Source organism: Coregonus lavaretus (genome assembly GCF_964263955.1).
Source record: "Coregonus lavaretus genome assembly, chromosome: 19".
Lineage (NCBI taxonomy): Eukaryota > Metazoa > Chordata > Actinopteri > Salmoniformes > Salmonidae > Coregonus > Coregonus lavaretus.
Genome location: NC_140006.1, coordinates 32,032,080 through 32,049,971, shown reverse-complemented (window position 1 = coordinate 32,049,971; position 17,892 = coordinate 32,032,080). Strand labels below are relative to the sequence as shown.

At 45.8% G+C, this 17,892-nt stretch overlaps 1 pseudogene across 1 annotated transcript in view; it reads left to right on the top strand.

Annotated features, from left to right (window-relative positions):
• The window catches only part of LOC311147255 (ephrin type-B receptor 1-like), a 308,651-nt pseudogene that overhangs the window by 101,103 nt on the left and 189,656 nt on the right, over positions 1-17,892 (top strand). Inside the window, exon 2 of the transcript in view lies at positions 2,823-2,887. The product of the transcript in view is annotated as an ephrin type-B receptor 1-like (transcript). The remainder of the gene's footprint in view (positions 1-2,822; positions 2,888-17,892) is intronic.

Sequence of the window (17,892 nt, the reverse complement as noted above, 5' to 3'; positions counted from 1 at the left end):
GCCAAGTTAGAGTATTGGGACCCTAACCCTAACCCTAACCCTAACCCTAACCCTAACCCTAACCCTAACCCTAACCACATTGGGATGGTTAGCAAGCAAGTGTGCATTCTAGCACCTTTCATGCTACATTTAACATTTCCATTCAATATTCTCCATTCTCCATTCTCCATTATTAAGTCACATTGTCAAACCACAGAGGGATGGACAGTGGACAGGTGCCTGAGCTGTGGCATAGGGAAGGCCGAAGCTCTCTCCTCACCCCATGGGACCTCAGTCTAGCCCCTCTCCTAATGTCCTAATGTCCATTTAGCGTCCCTCATTCACTCATCTGTCGCACAGACACTCTGCTAATGGAGGCTAGCCACATGACACGAGTGGTCCCCCTTGAGCTTTCAACCTCACCCTCTGCCTACCTCCCTCCCTTTCCAACCCTCACCGGTCTCCTCTGCCGCCTACCACTCCCCTTCCTCACTCCTTCCTCTGCCTCACTACCCATCTCCTCTCCCAACCCCACCCTCCAACCTCTTCAAAAGGAAAGGAGAAATTGCCTCTCCAATCCCCCTGGGGTTTGACTAAAGCCTCAGTGATTTCCCCTGAGTTAGCCCATGAATGCAGGCCCCATGACAGAGCCTAGTGGCTTGTGCTTAGAACTCCATCACAGTCTAATCAGACAGATGGGCAGACAGACCGAAGGGCAGCCAGACAGACGGACAGACAGACAGACAGGCAGAGAGACTGACAAACAGATAGACGGGCAGAGAGACCGACAGACAGACTGACGGGCAGACAGACAGATGGGCAGAGAGACTGACAGACAGACTGACGGGCAGACAGACCGACAGACACAGACAGATAGACACACAGACAGGCAGACAGCAGTGACAGACAAAATTGAAATTGCCTGATGGAAACCCAGTGTGAACAAGGCTGTCAGCTCTAAAGAACATGGGAGATTGCTCTTGTTGTGTGCGCATGTATGTGTGTCTGCCTGTGTGTTTGTGTGTCTGGCCGTGTGCAGGTGTGCAGGTGTGTGTGTGTGTGTGTGTGTGTGTGTGTGTGTGTGTGCTAAACTACAGTAGCACAGCAGAAGCCTTTAGCTGTATCACCACCAGGGCTAATTGGTTTGGTGCTCTGTGGACAGTTTCTGTCAGGAAGAGGAGATTGACACTCTACCGTCTTCTGTTCACCCATCAATCACCTAGGCTATTTTCACACTTTTTCCTCAACAGTAGTTAAGAGACGAGAAATACCATATGGTTTAGAATAAAGCATCGAATAAGGTTAGTTGTGGTCAGTACAATAAGTCTGATCCGTGTGTGTGGGGCATCTTATTCTACACCTAGGCCTAGACATGCCTTCCTGGCATATCTTCACCCTTCTTTAATCTACCTAGACACACCTAGACATGCCTTGGCAGTTGGCACAAGATATACCAAGGTGAAATAATCTCTGGCTGACTTCCAACAAGACGAACCTTCTGCTGGCAGAGTATAAACTATCTGTTATTGGCGGAAATTATATCATATGAATCTATCATTACCCAGCTGAAGAGGCTGTCTGGTCACAGTGCTCATCAATCTGTAGCGCTTCGGGGGGGTGGGGCAGCCCCGGCCTATAGAAAAGCAGTAAATCTGAGGCCGTAGTTTCTCGTCCTCTCTTACCTGGAACAATATTAGCTTTCAGCGACGCCGACGGTGTGCCAAAGCTGCAGATATGAATCAACACGGGCTGACAAATGGCTCGGGACTGGTGCCAGATCTATTTGTCTGTGGGGTAGAGAAAAGGGGGGGAGGAGTACCAGTCATTCTCTTTTGTAGAGCCTGAGTGAGAGGCAAACGAAAAGAGGAAGAGGAGTGAAATGGAGAGAATTATTCACCTCTCCAATGAAGGCTACCTCTCAAGGACTGTGTATGAGCATGTCTGCTTTGCATTTGAAAGCCTCTCTCAGTCTGTAGCTTATTAACCACATTGTTATTTTGGGAGCTCTTGAGGATGGCTGCTTTGTAGACAAACTTTTGGAATTGGCAGTTGTAGGTGTTATTCATTTGTTGATTTGTTTAGTACTAAGGTGAGCCGATTGGATATAAATACCATGTCAAGAGTGGTCCCAGAGTCCCAAATGGTGTCCATGGTTTTGTGTGTTGAGTGTATTCTCTCTAGCCAGGCTATCATGGTGTCAGTGCTCCGAAAGTGTTTCTAAAGTAAACACGTGAGTGGAAATGGCCTGGCTGGCTGTGGAGAGCCCTCTACACTGATGATGGATATCTCCCTGGGTAAACAATGGCACAAAGCTCGGCAGTCAGCACACACACACACGCACACTGGCAGACACAAGCACAAGGGCAGACACACACGGGCATGCACGCACAGGGGCATGCACACACACACACACACATAGTGAGATAATGCTCATCACTAGTACTAGAGCAGGGCCAGAGCTATGGGCCGGAGCTATGGGCCGGAGCTATGGGCCGGAGCTATGGGCCGGACACTGGTCCTCAACATTCCACTCAAATGGATGAATGCAACTCTTTGTTCTCGTTCTCTCTGTTCGAAACAGAGGGGAAGTGGAAATGGAAGATAAATCTAGCAGGGCCATTTCATTCCTGTCATCAAGTGTTCTTTTCTGGAACAAACTCAGGTTGTTTTCCGCAGTAAAACTCATCAAAGTGCTCCTTCATGGCTAAACTTCAACCACGGAACAGGACTGAGAATGTATGAGAACATACTCTGCTCTGCAATATTTGTATAACTGACTCTAGGCTCTCTCTCTCTCTCTCTCTCTCTCTCTCTCTCTCTCTCTCTCTCTCTCTCTCTCATAGAAACGTTGATGGACACTCGGGTGGCTACTGCTGAGCTAGGCTGGACAGCCTACCCTGCATCTGGGGTGAGTTGCATGATGTTGGATGTCAGGTTGCATCAGTACTACATCAGTACTACATCGAGTGGAGCTCTCGCCACTAGTGAGCTACATCCCACATTCCACACACACGCAGACACACACACGCACGCACGCACGCACGCACGCACGCACGCACGCACGCACGCACGCACGCACGCACGCACGCACGCACGCACGCACGCACGCACGCACGCACGCACGCACGCACACACACACACACACACACACACACACACACACACACACACACACACACACACACACACACACAGTACTGCTGAGCTAGGCTGGAGTAATAGTAACAGGACTACAGACAAACAGACAGCACCAAAAACAATTGTCTGTACTGTCACTAGCTACCTTCTTTGTAGTCTCTTGCTACAATTACATATCGGGATATTATTTTTGCGCTAGTTGGCTGTACCTGCACCAAAGATTTTTCCTTCATAGCTTGTCCTCCATCTTCTTCTTAAATAGGGAGCCAATGTGTTTTCAGCACTTTTATTTCCATGACTGATTAAAACTCATTTTCTCATGCACTCTCTTGTCCCTCTGCAGCAGACATATGGTGAGAAATATGTTTGGAACATCGAATTGAAATCAAAGTATCGAATCGCAATTCATATAGAATCGTGAGAATCACAATACAGAGCGTATCGGCACCGAAGTATCGTAATATCTTCAGGTCCCTAGCAATTCCCAGCCATATCTGGAATAGGCAATGCAAGCCAAATAACTTTCTGTACACACAATATATTTTTCTCCATAGTCAAATGATCTGATCAATGTCATCCTCAACAGTACAGTAGGCCTAATGTATGTCCAGGCAGACAGACAGACATGCCATAGAACTACTGTAGCCACGGTGATCACCATTACAGTATTATTTTCTCCCCATCCCATCTCCATTCATAATGACTTAATGACATAATGGGTCCACTTAAGCCAGTGAAAGCCAGCCCAAATCCCTTCAATAGAGGCTATACGGGATAAGACAGCCATAATTCTACAGTAATGCTACAGTGTAATGATGCAGTAAGGGTGCAGTTATCCAGGGGAGGAAGAGGGCTAAAGAGGAACAAGAAGGCTAGGAGTTGGTCGGATTGAACTATTGTGGGTTTCAGTTGATTTCGGGTGGTTTGACTCACATCTAACTGTTGAAACTGTGCACCCATCAGCATTGGAATTGATGCTTTTATCAAATAATTAAAACACAACTGAATTGGAAATTGTTGGAGCTTGAGAGGAACTGTTTCTATGATGCACATTATGCAACATTCTGGCACTAAATCATTATATTTGTGGCTTTTGATAATAATTTGCATTTGTCATCAACAGTGTCTGGCTACTTTTTTCTGCATGAACTGAACACCACACTGCTCATTTCCTTAGCTCACTAATACTTCCCAGACCATAGCACAGTGAATCATGCAGCAGCTATAGTATGTAGTGCAAAATAACCAGCCACTGTGTCTAACAGGGCTGGAAATTGCCAGGGACCTCACGATATTTGATATTATCATGATACTTAGGTGCCGATACGATATGTATTGCGATTCTCATGATTCTCACGATTCTATATGTATGGTGATTCGATACTGTGATTTTATTGCGATTCGATGTTCCAAACATATTGCTTACCATATGTATGCTGCAGAGGGACAAGGGAAAGCCATGAGAGAATGTCCCGATATGTAACTGTATCGATTTTTTCCCTCCATCACTACTGTCTAACATGAACAGGCTGTTTGGCACTTTGAGGCGTTTTACACACACATCTAAGGAGTTTCACGCCACATAGAACACAACAGTAGAAGAGTGGCCAGGCTGACACACAAAAACACACGCACACACACACACCCTGTCTTCAGGCTGAGAAACTGACAATGGATGGGAAGTCCTCCTGAATGAGCGAGTGGCTTGCTAAAAATAGGCCATGATGTGCTGAGGACTGAGCTGGGCTGAGACTTGGTTGAGCTGAGGGCGTGTATGTGTGTGTGTGTTTGTGTATGTGCACGTGTGCTTGTGTGTGAGGGGACACAACATGAACACAACACACAGGGAACAGAAAACATTTAAAAGGACAGATGTTTGTAGTAGTCTCATTCTGTGCTGTTTTGCGGTCTCGAGAGCAGCCTTAAATGTCGACAAACATTCTTTATTGTTTCATTTCATCGTTTCATTTACAAAAGAACCGGATGACAGCTGTCAAAAAAACATACTGTTAACTTAAAATGACACGGTACTACAAAACAAAACCAATGATTTATATATACACTAGATGACTGACAGGGGGCGCTGTGTTGAAGCCACCATGCCTCAATCTTGGCACTCCCCCACCATTGGAAAAAAATATTTTGGAAGCTATAGAAATGCATTTATTAATTTCTACATTCATTTTTACCACATTTATTCTATTACAGACACCTTACTCCATACTTTGAAATTATATAATCTGAGCTAAACATACAAATAAAACAATTACAAATATATTAATTTTTCCTTAAAGTATGTAGCTGTCCCCACTACAACTAAAACATACTTCAATACATGCAATGTAATCCTCGAAACATGTAATTGAAATACTGTAGAATTCCATTCATTCCTATGGAGGACTGCTCCTACTGGGGAGTGCCAATATAGCCGACCAGTGGCTTCAAAGCCTCTCATTGTCCAATACATGGCATCAGCAATCCAGGGTTTATATACTTAATTGAAGAAAACTCATTATCACAGACGAAGGCAGATAAAACACTTCCGACCTGGTAACGTGACAGTTTTACTTCCTTGCTTACTGTGAACATACAACTGTGACAGAATATGACAGAGAAATGGACATTAGCTATGGTACAGTAGTTTATTCAGCAACTCTTTTCATCAGTCTTGAGCCATATAAACAGACATTGAAAGGTCTTAAATGTTAAGTGTTCAGCCTGGTGCATGTACAGTTCTAGCAAGGAATTCTGTCAAACACACTGGTAGAGTAGATAGAACACTGTTCTCACAGCCTCACAGCCATTACAGAGAGCTATGCATGATGTTGGATGTCAGCTTGCATCAGTACTACATCAGTACTACATCGAGTGGAGTTCTTGCCACTAGTGAGCTACATCACACATTCCACACACACACACACACACACACACACACACACACACACACACACACACACACACTGTCACGCCCTGGCTCTGGGGACTCTTTTATGTTGAGCCAGGGTGTTAGTTTCTATGTTGTAGTTTCTATGTGTTTATTCTAGATCGTTTAGATCTATGTTGGCCAGGTTGGTTCCCGATCAGAGGCAGCTGTTGCTCGTTGTCTCTGATTGGGAGCCATACTTAGGCAGCCTGTTTTGCACAGTTATTTGTGGGATCTTGTTCTTTATAGGTTTGTGTTTGTGAACCTTTAGACTTCACGTATCGTTTTGTTGTTTTGTTAATTGTTGTAAAGTACTTATTAAAAGATGTACGCATATCACGCTGCGCCTTGGTCCACTTCCTATGACGATCGTGACAGAAGATCCCACCTAAATAGGACCAAGCAGCGTGTGCAGGAGCAAACGCCGGGTATGGAACAGGAGGTTACTCTGGTAGATGTCCTCCTCGGTTGGGGGAGAATCACAGAGGAGGAGGCCGTCCGCTACCGGAGGGCGATGAGGGAGGATGCCCAGGCAGGAGAGGAGAATCGGCGCCAACCGTGCCGTCGTCGGACAGGCGAGAGGCAACCCCAAGACATTTTTTTGGGGGGGCACACGGCATGGACGACGGGGCTGCTGGAGGCAGCTACAGGGCAAGTTTGTGGACTAGGAGAGGAGGCCACCAGGTTACGGGGGCCATTGGTCATGAGGGGGAAGGAGAGTGTAGAGGCACGGCGAGAGGTACTGGGGTGTGTTACCAGTCCGGTCCGGCCCGTTCCTGATCCCCGCACAAGGCCAGTGGTGTGTGTTCCCAGTACGGTCCGGCCTGTTCCTGCCCCTCGCACCAAGCCTGTGGTGCGCGTCGTCAGCCCGGTCCGGCCCGTTCCCGCTCCCCACACCAAGCCAGTGGTGCGCGTCGTCAGTCCGGCACGGTCCGTGCCTGTTCCACCTGTGCCTGGTCCGGCACCGGTCAGCTGCTCCACGCCAGAGCCAGAGCAATCCGCTCCACCGGTGTTCAGTCCAGCTCCGGCCAGCAGGGCCAGACCACGAGGGCGAGAGAGAGAGTGGTGGTCACGCCCGGAGCCGGATCCGCCTCCGAGGCGGAATGCCCACCCGGCCCCTCCCCTGTTGGGTTTAGTTGGCGCGGTCGCAGTCCGCGCCTTTGGGGTGGGGGGTACTGTCACGCCCTGGCTCTGGGGACTCTTTTATGTTGAGCCAGGGTGTTAGTTTCTATGTTGTAGTTTCTATGTGTTTATTCTAGATCGTTTAGATCTATGTTGGCCAGGGTGGTTCCCGATCAGAGGCAGCTGTTGCTCGTTGTCTCTGATTGGGAGCCATACTTAGGCAGCCTGTTTTGCACAGTTATTTGTGGGATCTTGTTCTTTATAGGTTTGTGTTTGAGAACCTTTAGACTTCACGTATCGTTTTGTTGTTTTGTTAATTGTTGTAAAGTACTTATTAAAAGATGTACGAATATCACGCTGCGCCTTGGTCCACTTCCTATGACGATCGTGACACACACACACACACACACACACACACACACACACACACACACATACACACACACACACTACTGCACTTACTCTAGAGGCATGAACTACTGTGGTTCATCTGTAGGATAGTGGGGTACTGAATGATGTGGAGTAGGAGTTATCCCTAGTCGCTGATTGAAGGTCTATTTTCTGTTTCCCCCTAATGGTTAAAACTAGCATAAGCTGATCCTAGATCTGGGTCTAAGGCCAACGTCTACCTGGAGGGTATGAAGCGTTTTTTAAAGACATTTGAAGACAGGAAATTAGACTATTGCAGAAAAGTGAGAGGAGACGGCTAGTATTTTTGACCCAGATTCTTCTAGTAAAGACTAAAGTAGTGGTTATATTTGGATTTTCTTTGAGGCTTGTTAAGTAAGGCACTAAAGCAGTTCTTGTCTCTTGTTCATGTTGTCTTTAAGTATCTCTAGCTGTAAGGGTTCAGGGATTGAGACTTGCTGCAGGGAGAATACAGTCTTACTCACTAGTGGAAGTTACTGGAACAACTAGGCATTCTTGGCCTTGCTGTGTGTGTGAGTGTGAGTGTGAGTGTTTGAGAGAGAGAGAGAGAGAGAGAGAGAGAGAGAGAGAAAGAAACAGAACAGAACAGAGGCTCCCGGTGCAGATAAGCTCAAGGCTGTGGTACAGTCTGAGAGAACAGGCTAGGTCAATCCAGCAATGAGCATGTACGCACACACACACACACACCAACTCAGTATTAACAGACAGAGTTTAGTTTAGAAATGTCTTAAAGCATATTTTTCCAGACGGTAAAAGGAGAGGTTATGGCGATGTCAAGCACAGTCGGTGGCAGATGTTAGGAGGCAGTTGCAGTTGAAGTCGGAAGTTTACATACACCTTAGCCAAATACATTTAAACTCAGTTTTTCACAATTCCTGACATTTAATCCTAGTAAAAATTCCCTGTTTTAGGTCAGTTAGGATCACCACTTTATTTTAAGAATGTGAAATGTCAGAATAATAGTAGAGAGAATGATTTATTTTAGCTTTTATTTCTTTCATCACATTCCCAGTGGGTCAGAAGTTTACATACACTCAATTAGTATTTGGTAGCATTGCCTTTAAATTGTTGAACTTGGGTCAAACGTTTCGGGTTGCCTTCCACAAGCTTCCCACAATAAGTTGGTTGAATTTTGGCCCATTCCTCCTGACAGAGCTGGTGTAACTGAGTCAGGTTTGTAGGCCTCCTTGCACGCACACGCTTTTTCAGTTCTGCCCACAAATTTTCTATAGGATTGTGGTCAGGGCTTTGTGATGGCCACTCCCATACCTTGACTTTGTTGTCCTTAAGCCATTTTGATACAACTTTGGAAGTATGCTTGGGGTCATTGTCCATTTGGAAGACCCATTTGCGACCAAGCTTTAACTTCCTGACTGATGTCTTGAGATGTTGCTTCAATATATCCACATACATTTCCTTCCTCATGATGCCATCTATTTAGTGAAGTCCACCAGTCCCTCCTGCAGCAAAGCACCCCCACAGCATGATGCTGCCACCCCGGTGCTTCACGGTTGGGATGGTGTTCTTCTGATGGCATGCATCCCCCTTTTTCCTCCAAACATAACGACGGTAATTATGGCCAAACAGTTCTATTTTTGTTTCATCAGACCAGAGGACATTTCTCCAAAAAGTACAATCTTTGTCCCCATGTGCAGTTGCAAACCGTAGTCTGGCTTTTTTATGGTGGTTTTGGAGCAGTGGCTTCTTCCTTGCTGAGAGGCCTTTCAGGTAATATCGATATAGGACTCGTTTTACTGTGGATATAGATAATTTTGCACCTGTCTCCTCCAGCATCTTCACAAGGTCCTTTGCTGTTGTTCTGAGATTGATTTGCACTTTTCGCACCAAAGTACGTTCATCTCTAGGAGACTGAACGCGTCTCCTTCCTGAGCGTATGACGGCTGCGTGGTCCCATGGTGTTTATACTTGCATACTATTGTTTGTACAGATGAACGTGGTACCTTCAGGCATTTGGAAATTGCTCCCAAAGATGAACCAGACTTGTGGAGGTCTACAATTTGTTTTCTGAGGTCTTGGCTGATTTCTTTTGATTTTACCATGATGTCAAGCAAAGAGGCACTGAGTTTGAAGGTAGGCCTTGAAATACATCCTCAGGTACACCTCCAATTGACTCAAATTATGTCAATTAGCCTATCAGAAGCTTCTAAAGGCATGGCATAATTTTCTGGAATTGTCCAAGCTGTTTAAAGGCACAGTCAACTCAGTGTATGTAAACTTCTGACCCACTGGAATTGTGATACAGTGAATTATAAGTGAAATAATCTGTCTGTAAACAATTGTTGGAAAAATTACTTGTGTCATGCACAAAGTAGATGTCCTAACCGACTTGCCAAAACTATAGTTTGTTAACAAGACATTTGTGGAGTGGTTGAAAAATGAGTTTTAATGACTCCAACCTAACCTAACTTCCGACTTCAACTGTATATCCCGTAACACCCCAAGGCTGAAAACTGCAGCATTATGTTATAATATCTCAGTCGAAAACCTTGTGTGTTGTATATTGTCTTGCGTGCCTAATACAATGACCATAGAGGGCATGAAAGTATAAAACAAAAAGAGAAAATGATCAAGTTGGCATACAGCACATAGTACCATGTCTAATTGAAGGTATGTGAAGTCATGGAGGAGAAGTCCCATTGATGTAATGGCCAACTGGGCTCTCCGCTTCTCTGCTTGACCCCAATAACACAGAGACTGACTAGCTTGTGTGTGTGTGGGTGTGTGTCTGTCTGTCAGTAAGGGGTTAGCTACAGTGGTATAACCATGACATGTAGACATACACACTCAAACACATATGACATGTCCATTATGTTGACATCTACATGAAGTAGACAAGCAGAAAGGGCCCACAAGCCAAGCAGATGAGACTACACCTTCTATTCACAACATAATGACTCATATACATACACTTACATGGTCTTTGTCTCTCTCACTCTCACACTCACTCACTCACTCACTCATTCACTCACGCACTCACACTCTCTCTCTCTCTCTCTCTCTCTCTCTCTCTCTCGCTCTCTCTTTCATTCTTTCTTTCTCTCACTCTCTGTTTCACACACACACACACACACACACACACACACACACACACACACACACACGCACACCGTGGCTCCCGCAGAGCTGCTCAGTGATAATGAATTAAATATGGTGTCCCAAAGAGGTGAGTGCCCTTTGACCTCTACCCTTCAGTCATGCAGCAGGCAGGGGCAGGCAGGCGTAAAAGCTAATGGCTCAGACAGACAGACACACACACACTCATACACTGGCCACTGTGTTCTATCTCCTCTCAGATAGAGCACAGGGAGAAGAGAGGAGGAAAGGGGGAGAAGGAGAGGGATGAATGTCAAGAATAGAAAGAGAGGAAAAGGAGATGGAGAGGAGGGGGACGGAGTTGGAGGGTTTTTCGTTAGAGAGGGGGGTTGCTGGATTAGAGAAACCTTACAAGTGGAACGAAATGGGGAAAGGAGAGGTGGACAAGGAAAGAGGGAAGGAGTGAGAGGAGGGGGGTGGATTTCAGTAGAGGGAGCGAAGGGGGGGCGTGTAGGATTAGGCGAACCTTGAGCGACCAGAGAGAAAGAGGGAAATAGTTTGATTGTGTGTGAAGAGTGAAAAAAGAGTGTGGCTGAGCATTGGTTGAGTGTGTTTGCGTGTGAATGAGAGTTTGGGTTAACTCATGTGACTCCACGGGTCAGGGATGGAGCACAGGCTTATGGGCTGGCGGATAGGGGTAGCAGAGGGTAGGGGGTAGGGTGCTAGGGGTAGGGGGTAGAGTGGTAGGGGTAGGGGAGTAAAGGACATGACGGTAGGAGTAGGGGTAGGGGAGACAGGGGTATAGTGCTGAGAGTAGTGGGCTAGGGGAGAGGGATAGTAAATAGGGAAGTGGGGATTTGGGTGCTGCAGAGGCCTATGATCCTAGCCCCCATATAGGTGCACTGTAGCTGCAGCCCAGCCACTGTGAGAGGTAGGTTCTGGGATACAAAGTCACTGGAGTAGAGGAATGGCAGTGGGTGGGAAGGATGGATGGAAGAGTGTGGGGAAAAGGGGGAGAGATGGATGGAAGATGGGGTGGAAGGGTGTGGGGGAAATGGGGAGAGATGGGTGGAAGATGGGCTGGAACGGTATGGGGGAAAGGGGGAGAGATGGGTGGAAGATGGGCTGGAACGGTATGGGGGAAATGGGGAGAGATGGGTGGAAGATGGGCTGGAACGATATGGGGGAAATGGGGAGAGATGGGTGGAAGATGGGCTGGAACGGTATGGGGGAAATGGGGAGAGATGGGTGGAAGATGGGCTGGAACGATATGGGGGAAAGGGGGAGAGATGGGTGGAAGATGGGCTGGGAGGAAGTGAAATTGGGTAGAATAAAGGGATGATTAGGTGAAATGGAGGTGAAAGCCCTTCTCCTGGCCTATGACAGCTGTGTGTAGGGAGGGATGAGCTCATTGGTGTCTCATGGGGTGTGTCTTTGTGGGTGTGTCTTTGTGTGTGTGTCTTTGTGGGTGTTTCTTTGTGAGTGTGTCTTTGTGTGTGTGTCTTTGTGGGTGTGTCTTTGTGGGTGTGTCTTGTGGGTGTGTGTTTGTGGGTGTGTGTTTGTGAGATATTATTAGAGCTGGTCAAATTGATGGCTGTCCCTGTCTGAGCCTGGTCAGGTGCTGATGTGCTCTCAGCATGGTCTTAAAGAGGAGAGAGCCAGGCTGACCATCTGACCATCTGCTGTCCAGACACACACACACACCTCCATTATTCATACACACACACACGCACGCACAGAGGGCAGGGCGGACTGCCAGTGGAAGAAGACGGGGTACATGGAGCACAGGTTGGGGGGAGAGGGGGATGAAGAGAAAAGAGGGAGGGGGAGGGAGGGAGGGAAGGGCGGACTGACCATCTGGCATTTCTGGCAAATACCAGATGGGCTGGTCCATTTTTAGCCTACTACTTTTTTTGTTGTTGCATAAAATGATAATTATTTGGCTAATAATGGGTGCCTCAAGGAAAAAATTGGCCGGTGTCGGGGCCTCAAGGAAGATAATGGGCCAGGGTGTTGAAAATGCCAGGGCTGATTACTGGGCCCAGTCCGCCCCTGGAGGGAGGTAGAGTGAGAGAGCAAGAGAGAGCGACAGAGTGAGCGGGGGGATGGAAAGAGACAGAAAGAGAGAGAGAAAGCGATAGAGGGAGAGAGGTGAACTCTGACCTTGTATTCTGAAGCCGGCTGTGCTCCAGTGGCCATGTGAGAAGAGCACCTCAACCTCAGTGTGACGCAAACACACACACACACACACACACACACACACACACACACACATACACACACACACAAAGTGCGTAGCGACTGGACAGTCAAAGTGCGTAGCGACTGGACTTTTGGTATGTAAATCCGGTATTTGGCTCTCAGTAACAGTCGAACTCATGAGGAGAGGCGGGAGTGTGTTTTGTACCTCCAATCAAGTTGATTTGCGAAGTTTCATTGACATTGGTGTGATATTGGCTTAGATATGATGGTAGGGAGATTTGAAACTAACATTGAGCTTCAATCAATCCCTACTATAGTCGCGCCGACCGGCGCAACTATAATATAAATATGTGGTGTGTATAGACAGTATATCATTTGGAAAAGCAAATGGTATGTACAGTGGTAGGTATATTTGGATAAGCTGTGTCGAGAATACAGTATACTGTATACAGTGCCTTCAGAAAGTATTCGCCGCCCTTGACTTTTTCCACATTTTGTTGTGTTACAGCCTACATTTAAATTTGATTAAATTTAGAGTTTGTGTCACTGATCTACACACAATACCCCATATTTTCAAAGTGGAATTCAAATCAAATCAAATTTGATTTGCAACATGTGCCGAATACAACAGTTATTAAAGTGAAATGCTTACTTACAAGCCCATAACCAACAATGCAGTGTTAAGAAAAAAAGTGTTAAGTATTTATTTTTATTTTTTTATAATTAAAGAGCAGCAGTAAAATAAAATAACATTATGGAGGCTATATACAGGGGGTACCGGTACAGAGTCAATGTACGGGGGCACCGATTAGTGGGGGGGACAATGCAAATAGTCCGGGTAGTCATGATTAGCTGTTCAGGAGTCTTATGGCTTGGGGGTAGAAACTGTTAAGAATCATTTTGGACCTAGACTTGGCGCTCCGGTAGTGAACAGTCTATGACTAGGGTGGCTGGAGTCTTTGACAATTTTTAGGGCCTTCCTCTGACACCGCCTGGTATACGACTGACATTTTCAACATGTCCCTGACTGAGTCTGTAATACCAACATGTTTCAAGCAGACCACCATAGTCCCCGTGCCCAAGGACTCTAAGATAACCTGCCTAAATGACTACCGACCCGTAGCACTGACGTCTGTAGCCATGAAGTGCTTTGAAAGGCTGGTCATGGCTCACATCAACACCATTATCCCAGAAAACCTAGACCCACTCCAATTTGCATACCGCCCCAACAGATCCACAGATGATGCAATCTCTATTGCACTCCACACTGCCCTTTCCCACCTGGACAAGAGGAACACCTACGTGAGAATGCTATTCATTGACTACAGCTCAGCATTCAACACCATAGTGCCCTCAAAGCTCATCACTAAGCTAAGGATCCTGGGACTAAACACCTCCCTCTGCAACTGGATCCTGGACTTCCTGATGGGCCGCCCCCAGGTGGTAAGGGTAGGTAACAACACATCTGCCACACTGATCCTCAACAAGGGGGCCCCTCAGGGGTGCGTGCTCAGTCCCCTCCTGTACTCCCTGTTCACCCATGACTGCATAGCCAGGCACGACTCCAACACCATCATTAAGTTTGCCGACGACACAACAGTGGTAGGCCTGATCACCGACAACGATGAGACAGCCTATAGGGAGGAGGTCAGAGACCTGGCCGTATGGTGCCAGGATAACAACCTCTCCCTCAATCTGACCAAGACAAAGGAGATGATTGTGGACTACAGGAAAAAAAAGAGGACTGAGCACGCCCCCATTCTCATCGACGGGGCTGTAGTGGAACAGGTTGAGAGCTTCAAGTTCCTTGGTGTCCACATCACCAACAAACTATCATGGTCCAAACACACCAAGACAGTCGTGAAGAGGGCACGACAAAGCCTATTCCCCCTCAGGAGACTGAAAAGATTTGGCATGGGTCCTCATATCCTCAAAAAATTCTACAGCTGCACCATCGAGAGCATCCTGACTGGTTGCATCACCGCCTGGTATGGCAACTGCTTGGCCTCCGACCGCAAGGCACAACAGAGGGTAGTGCGTAAGGCCCAGTACATCACTGGGGCCAAGCTTCCTGCCATCCAGGACCTCTATACCAGGCAGTGTCAGAGGAAGGCCCTCAAAATTGTCAAAGACTCCAGCCACCCTAGTCATAGACTGTTCTCTCTGCTACCGGAGTGCCAAGTCTAGGTCCAAAATACTTCTCAACAGCTTCTACCCCCAAGCCATAAGACTCCTGAACAGCTAATCATGGCTACCGGGACTATTTGCACTGCCCCCCCCCCACCCCATCATTTTACGCTGCTGCTACTCTGTTAATTATTTATGCATAGTCACTTTAACTCTACCCACATGTACATATTACTTAAACTACTTAAACTAGCCGGTGCCCCCGCACATTGACTCTGCACCGGTACCCCCCCTGTATATATAGCCTCCCTACTGTTACTTTATTTTACTTCTGCTCTTTTTTGCTCAACACTTTTTTGTTGTTTTATTCTACTTTTTTATTAAAAATAAATGCCCTGTTGGTTAAGGGCTGTAAGTAAGCATTTCACTGTAATGTCTGTACCTGTTGTATTCGGCGCATGTGGCCAATAAAATGTGATTTGATTTGATTTGTATAGAGGTCCTGGATGGCAGGAAGCTTGGCCCCAGTGATGTACTGGGCCGTACGCACTACCCTTGGTAATGCCTTGCGGTCAGAGGCCGAGCAGTTGCCATACCAAGCGGTGATGCAACCAGTCAGGATGCTCTCGATGGTGCTGCTGTAGAACTTTTTGAGGATCTGAGGACCCATGCCAAATCTTTATGTCTTTAGAAATGCTTACAAATGTATAAAACATTTATAAAAAATGAAAAGCTGAAATGTCTTGAGTCATTAAGTATTCAACCCTTTTGTTATGGCAAGCCTAAATATGTTCATGAGTAAACATTTGCTTAACAAGTCACATAATAAGTTGCATAGTGTTTAACATGATTTTTAAATGACTACCCCATCTCTATACCCCACATATACAATTATCTGTAAGGTCCCTCAGTCAAGCAGTGAATTTCAAAAACAGATTCAACCACAAAGACCAGGGAGGTTTTCAAATAGTTTGCAAAGAACAGCACCTATTGGCAGATGGGTAGGAAAAAAAACAGACATCGAATAACCCTTTGAGCATGGTGCAGTTATTAATTACACTTTGGATGGTGTATCAATACACCCAGTCACTACAAAGATACAGGTGCCCTTCCTAACTCAGTTGCCAGAGAGGAAGGAAACCGCTCAGGGATTTCACCATGAGGCCAATGGTGATTTTAAAACTGTTACAGATTATAATGGCTGTGATAGGAGATAACTGAGGATGTATCAACAACATTGTAGTTACTCCACAATACTAACATAAATGACAGAGTGAATAGAAGGAAGCCTGTACAGAATACAAATATTCCAAAACATGCATCCTGTTTGCAATAAGGCACTAAATAAATACAAAGAAATTAACTTTTTTTTCTGAATATAAAGCAAATCCTACACAACACAATACTGAGTCCCACTCTCCACATTTTCAATCATAGTGGTGGCTGCATCATGTTATGGGTATGCTTGTCATCAGCAAGGACTAGGACTTTTTTTGGGATAAAATTAAACGGAATTGAGCTAAGCACAAGCAAAATCCTAGAAAACTTAGTTCCGTCTGCTTTCCAACAGACACTGGGAGACAAATTCACCTTTCATTTGCCTAAAACACAAGGCCAACTATACACTGGAGTTTCTTACCAAGACAGATTCACCTTTCAGCAGAACAATTACCTAAAACACCAGTTTTGCTTACCAAGACAACATTGAGTGTTCCTGAGTGGCCTAGTTATAATGTTCACTTAAATCGGCTTGAAAATCTAAGGCAATACATAAAAATGGCTGCCTAGCAATGACGACAACCAACTTGACAGAGCTTGAATACTTTTTTCAAGAACAATGGGAAAATATTGTACAATCCATGTGTGCAAAGCTCTTAGAGTTACCCAGAAAGACTCAAAGCTTTAATTGCTGCCAAAGGTGATTTTAACATGTATTGATTCAGGGGGTTGAATACATATCTAATCAATATTCGTGTTTTATTTCCATACATTTTTCAAAAATGTTAGAGTTGTTCTTCCACTTTGATATTACAGAGTATTTTGTGTATATTGTCTCCATTGCTCAACATCTCCTTTGCGCTTTTCCCTTCCCCATCCTTGAGAGTGTGATGTCTGTTCATGTATCCAAACAGTCTCTCCTTTTAAAGCTTTACAACATAAAGCCATGTAATCCTGTTGTTGTCATGAGCAGATGGATAAACCACTAGTTATTTTCCTGTTTTTCTACACAACTCAGGACAAGCTTTTCACAATAGGGCTCAATGTAGTGTTGCTACTGCGGCGGTTTCAGCCTTCAGACTTCAATGGCTGTTGTTGCTAGGTGTTGAGATATCAACAAGTGACTTCTTCACATTGACATTAACCACCTCTAAGCACAATGTGTACGTGAACATGTTATGTCCTTCAGCGCTTTGAATGGATTCGATGGCAGCTTTGCTTGTGGAGTAGAATAAAATGTTACTTCCTGTTGAATGTCAAGACTTCTGTTACATCAGGTGAACTAAATTGGATTAAACTTTGCCAAAGGTCCACTCACCTCAGCGTGTGTGTGTACATATGCGAATGTGAGGCACTGTCACGTGTACTAGCATGTACTAGATGCATGAGTTTTATGGAAAATGTTTTAATGTATTTATTTTCTATATTCATGTTGTCATCCATTTAGCGTTTTGTTGTTGATGTAGCTTAGCCTACCCCGCATTAATAACACTCTGGTTTTCCATCTCGCCGCTCTCGCCGCTGCCGCCAACAGGGCGATTGGACTAAATTGCCTACCTTTCATTAGTTTTTGTTTTTCCGCTCTGGCGGAGTAATAGGCGTTAGGCATTTCTCTCTATCCCTCCATTCTCAACCTCATCTCCTATCTGGAAGAGCTGCATTTGCCAGCCTCATAACTCATTTAAGGGCTGTGTTCCGTA